The sequence below is a fragment of the Pseudorasbora parva genome, chromosome 1 (assembly GCF_024679245.1).
Source record: "Pseudorasbora parva isolate DD20220531a chromosome 1, ASM2467924v1, whole genome shotgun sequence".
In the NCBI taxonomy this organism is placed as follows: domain Eukaryota; kingdom Metazoa; phylum Chordata; class Actinopteri; order Cypriniformes; family Gobionidae; genus Pseudorasbora; species Pseudorasbora parva.
The window spans coordinates 53,693,088-53,699,087 of NC_090172.1; positions in this window are offsets into that span (position 1 = coordinate 53,693,088).

The window sequence follows — 6,000 nt, forward strand, 5'->3', positions numbered from 1 at the left end:
CTCCAACCCTATAAAATAAACACCAATGAGATTTAAGAAGATTTTTCTGATTATGTCTAAAGAATGGACCAATTTCAAATCTCTGGCATCTTTTTTAAATGTCATGTAAATGTTCCAGATTATGCAATTTTAGCTTGACTTTGTTGATATAGATAGATAGATAGATAGATAGATAGATAGATAGATAGATAGATAGATAGATAGATAGATAGATAGATAGATAGATAGATAGATAGATAGATAGATAGATAGATAGATAGATAGATAGATAGATAGATAGATAGATAGATAGATAGATAAAACTATATAATATTATATAACATATTTATATTTATAAAAAAAGATAATTAGTAGTACATATAATTTAATAACATTTTAAATAAAGATTAATTGTTGTTATTATTATTATTATTATTATTATTATTATTTATTTTACCAGTTAAAATCAATATTTTACCTGGCATGACTATAATGTTTCACCACTGCTTGTTCTCTCAGGAAAACAGCAGACTGAAGAGTGTCAAAAATCTTAGTGAAACTAAAGTTTTAATGGAGAGAAGCTGCTATCAGACTCCAGCAGACCTTTCACAAAAGGTCATCGATCCAACCTTTAATTAAGGGCAGCATTAGAGAACCACCTTCTAGCACATTTAACACAACTTTGATGTTCAGTCATTGATTTAATTTCCTTAAAAGCCTCACAGAGCACCGATACGCCTTCACAGTGACAATAGAGAGGGCTTCATCGACTCTGTTTGAGGAGGTATAGAAACCAGGTTAACACCTCCTGTGTTATAGGACATTGTCTGTAACTCAGTGTCATGAAACACGAGTGACGTGATGTGTTTCCAGCGACAAGCTTGTAGTCTGTCCAGTTTCCACACCGAACTGCTGTGTATAGCGCAATCACAGATCAAACTTGTTTGCCATTTAATTTATACAGCTATACACTGAACAACCGTAACTTTATGACCACTGAGAGATGAAGTGAATAACACTGATTATCTCTTCATCACGGCACCTGTTAGTGGGTGGAATATATTAGGCAGCAAGTTAACATTTTGTCCTCAAAGTTGATGTGTTAGAAGCAAGAAAAATTGGCAAGTGTAAGGATTTGAGTGAGTTTGACAAGGGCCCAATTGTGATGGCTAGACAACTGGGTCAGAGCATCTCTAAAACTGCAGCTCTTGTGGGGTGTTCCCAGTCTGCAGTGGTTAGTATCTATCAAAAGGTCCAAGGAAGGAACAGTGGTGAACCGGCGACAGGGTCATGGGTGGCCAAGGCTCATTGATGCACATGGAGCAAAGGCTGGCCAATGTGGTTTGATCAAACAGTCGAGCTAAAGTAGAGTACAGTTACCTGGGGAACACATGGCACCTGGATGCACTATGGGAAGAAGGCAAACCGGCGGAGACAGAGTGATGTTTTCGGCAATGTTCTGATGGGATCCTCGGGTCCTGCCATCCATGTGGATGTAACTTTGACAGGTACCACCTACCTAAACATTGTTGCAGCAGACCATGGCATGTACACCCTTTCATGGAAACGATATCCGCTGGTGGCTGTGGCCTCTTTTCAGCAGAATAATAGGCCGTGCCACAAAGCAAAAATGGTTCAGGAATGGTTTAAGGAACACAGCAACGAGTTAGTGAGCATCCGTGGGATGTGCTGAGCAAACTATTCCGATCCATGAAAGCTCCACCTCTCAACTTACAGGACTTAAAAGATCTGCTGCTAACATCTTGGTGCCAGATAACAGCACACCTTCAGGGGTCTAGTGGAGTCCATGACTTGATGGGTTTTGGCAGCAAAAGGGGGACCAACACAATATTAGGACATAATGTTATGGCTGATTGGTGTATGGTGCAGTGTTTTGGACCAAAAATATGTAACTGTGAACTATAAAACCGTCTGTCCTCCAGCGTTGTCAAAACATCTATGTATAAAATAATATCTGGAAAAAACTACTTTATGCCAAGTTATACATTTTGTTTTGTATCTAATCTCTCAAGGAAAATACAATTATTTGCGATTAATCTCATGATTTTTGTCACGGTATTTAGCAGAATGAAATGGTAATGGCCAATTTGGTTAGTTTTATTTAACAGTTTCCCTGAATTTTTTTCATGCCCCCCAAAAACACCTGGTCTAATCTGACATTTGATTTGGCTCATAGTCATGGGTGTGTTGATTTATTATTAATAGTTTTGAAGTCTATATAATCTGCCCAAAATGAGCTAGCTGCTGTTGTGAGCTAGAGTTAAGCTATAGCAAAACAAAACTAAATGACTTCTCTTTGCATTGAGGTCCACAAAATTAAGTCATGATAGGCATGTACTTTAGAGTGGATCCGTGCAGAAAACACTGGCAAGCTTCTGACAGTGTGTCAAGTCAAGAGAAATCACAATGGTAGCCATTCTGGCTGAACTCTTTCTGGCCACTTGCCATTTAGTTGTTCCAAAAACTCTCATGCTATAGTAATTGAATGGACAAACCCTTCCCAAGTAGACCCACTTTGCTAGCTCAGATCTAGCTGCTAACCACTACCAATACAGAGACTTAAGTATCCAATCTGATTATCATTTAGGATATATTGAAACCATACCTGCCACCCGCAGCCTCAACTGTCAGACGGTTGCAACCCAAGCTCATTGAAAATACGTTACTCTGCCTACATTTTTGCAACACCCTAATTATGTACCTTCAGGTACGTTTACCTGCACTTTTGGGGTAAAACGTCCACCGGAGGCACTAAGTAGTAATATTTTTTTCCCCATTCCCAGACTGATCTCATGAAATGGCGTATATATGACACGCCAATTCGTATGCCATTTTGGCGTGCTATCAAGACGCATAATCGTTTTTTAGCGTGTTTATCAACGCCGTTTCATTCTATTCCCCTACACTGCCCCTACCCCTAAACCTACCCATCACACACACAGCCCCTAAACCTACCCATCACAAGAAACATTCTGCATTTTTACATTTTCAAAAAAACAATTTAGTATGTTTATAAATCCATTTACCTTGTGAACACTTCAAATGAGATAATGTTGTTGTTTGTCACTGTGTGTCATAATGTGTTGACATTACTTTGACAGAACATTTAAATGGGTTATATGTAAGAATTTACATGTATTAATCGCCTTTTTATGTGTTAAGAACTTGCCAGAAATTCTAGGTTAGCCTGTAGACTGATTTTTATGTGAAGGGAACATTTTGCTGGGAAAATCTAAAGGATATAACCGTTACGCCTCTCTTCCGTTATATGATACAAATGCTTATACAATATTCAGGATAAGGCCGAAAGAGCTTTCTGTGTTAATGTGTCAAGCAAAGAAAGGGGATTAATTCAAAGTAGGCTTGCCAGATCTATATAGTCTCAAATATACTTTATAATCAAACTGTCATAACAGTGTAATTTTAATTACCTCATCTGTCAACATGATGTCATTGAATTGCAGAGCTTATGCAAACATCTCACTGCTGTCGTTGTTGTGCATTTATTTTGTAATTGACAGGAAATCATGCAGCACATATAATTTTATTTAAACGTCTCTCTCAGCAGCATAGACAGCCTGGATGTTCATTAACCGTATATCGCTGCAAAGACATGTCCAACTTCTTTTCACTTCTAAGAAAAGAACGGAAAAGAACTTTGCGGTGAGTACAGGGGCTTTGAATCAAGTGTGAATACAAGCAATAAGTTGCTGGCTGCAGTTCACTTAATGGCCACCGTTGTCACTCAGTAGCCCCTTCAACAGCTTCCTTTATTCCTTTATTATTAGTTTTTCTTGTATGGGGACACAAATGTGTATAATAAAATGAATATTACAATGTAAACATAGTTAGTGATGACACCTCCTGTGTCCTCGAAAACTAAATGAATTGAAAACTTTTTTTTAAATTGTATTCAAAAATGTCAAATGTTATATCTGATGGGTTTAGGTTTAGGGGTAGGGTTGAGATGTAAGTGGATAGAATATACATTTTGTACAGAATAAAACCGTAACCTGTATATTTAAGTAAGTGTGTGAGAGATTTTTAAAGAGGTCCAAGAGTTCTGAAACAGAATAATAGCATGCCATAAAATGCTAATTTTAAAAGCTTTGCTTGTTTTTGGCTGCAATTGATTATAATACAATAGTAGCCATTTTCAAAACCAGCCTACATATTCATATTTCGCCTCTCAAAAGGACTCCAATTGATTGTGGTTTGTTTTTAAGTCCAAATTTGTTTGGTCTACATTTATATATAGTTGTAATGTCACGAAATTAGATTTTAGAAAGAGACATTTTTGTTGACTCAATTTGATTGTAACTATAACAAAAAGGTGTTTTTTTTCTCAGAAATAAAATCATCATCTGGTTCTCTTTGGCAGCAGTTGTTTGGGCCGACATGCATGACTGTCTTTCCAACACTGCTGGCCCAGCCAACGAATAAAGGCTAAAGTGATGCCAAATTACCCAGCTATTCCTGCCCTTCCTTTACCAGACCAGTGAATCCAGACCTTCTGCAAATCTGGTGCTGTGGCAGCTTACCGACTGTCATCAATCTTCCAAAAGCCTGGTGGGCCAATGAAACGAGGGCCACTGGGAATGATCGGATGTTTCTGGGTCCGTTCGGGTTCGGATGTGGCGGCACGGTGAACAGCAGATGGGGTGTAGAATCAGCCAAGAGATGGACAAGAAAAGCTGTAATTACAACAAACACAAAGTTGTTGACTTACTTCAAGACATACTGAAAATCAAACCAAAAGTCCAAGCAGTGAAATGTTTCTGTAAATTTTATTTTTTCAACTTTTACCTATTAAATATTTCCCATAATTCCTGTGAGATTTCACTCTTTTATTTCTCGAGAAGGCCCTTGCCAAAATGGCAGCATGAAACATTACAATAAACCAAGGGGAAAATAACTGGCTGTTCTTTGTAGTGGTGCCTTTTTTGACCTCATGACAATTTTTTTTTAAGTTGTTGGGATCCCCTAACCCCTAACCCTAACCCCTAACCCCTAACCCTAACCCTAAAAAAGTGAAAAGGTGCATCTTACCTTACTCACCCATAAATGGTACATATTATTACCTTAAAAGGTACATATCAGTACTTTATGAATGTGTATTAGTACCTTAAAGTACCTTTTCAGTTTTGTAACCTAGGGTACCACCCCAGGTGGCAGCAACGTAACTTTTTTCAGACAGTGAAGGAATAGAAGATTTAACTGAACTTCTCAAAAGTGACTCATATGCAGTATTAAACGATTCTCGATTTACAATAATGGTTAGAAACTTTATTAAAGTTCAAATTTCCATTTTAAAAAGTTGTATTGATGTGTGACAGCGAGTCAAAGCACTGTGCTTTTTCTATTGCTTTGTTAGAAAAAGAAATCCACAGCACTTAGAAAGTCTTTCTTTCCAAGATGGTGCAACTGTAACTGAATAATTATTTCCCCCTATCACAATGATTTGCATTGATGGCAAATGTTTATTTTTTATTTATTTATTGTGTGTCTATGACAAGGTGTTACAGAGCTCAAGTGAAATGCAAATAATTCCGTAGAATTCAAAGAATGCAGACAGTGCACACTCAGGTCACTCCATTCTGTCATAATGGACTTATTCAACAGAGCGTTGCTAATGCAGGTGCATATACACATACACACACCCATACACATACAAACACACACACGTCAGTGACAAGGTGTCGAGAAGAGCTTATTAAATTCTGCATTTCCATAAACAGCCCCGGGGGCCAGAATGGGAGAGGCTCTCCAACATGCTTCTGATCTGCGTGTTTATAATAGCCTACCTCCCATTCATTGTTAGTGATTTAGGGGGAAATTATTAAAACTTCCCTCATTTCCCATCATTTTAGTGTTTGAGCTCAGTATTCCACTGTCCTGAGTATATTTGTTTGTAATAGCACATGCACAGTAGGCTATTTATATTAAAGGGACAGTTCACCCACAAAAAAAAAAAATCTGTCATTAATTACTCACTTTCAT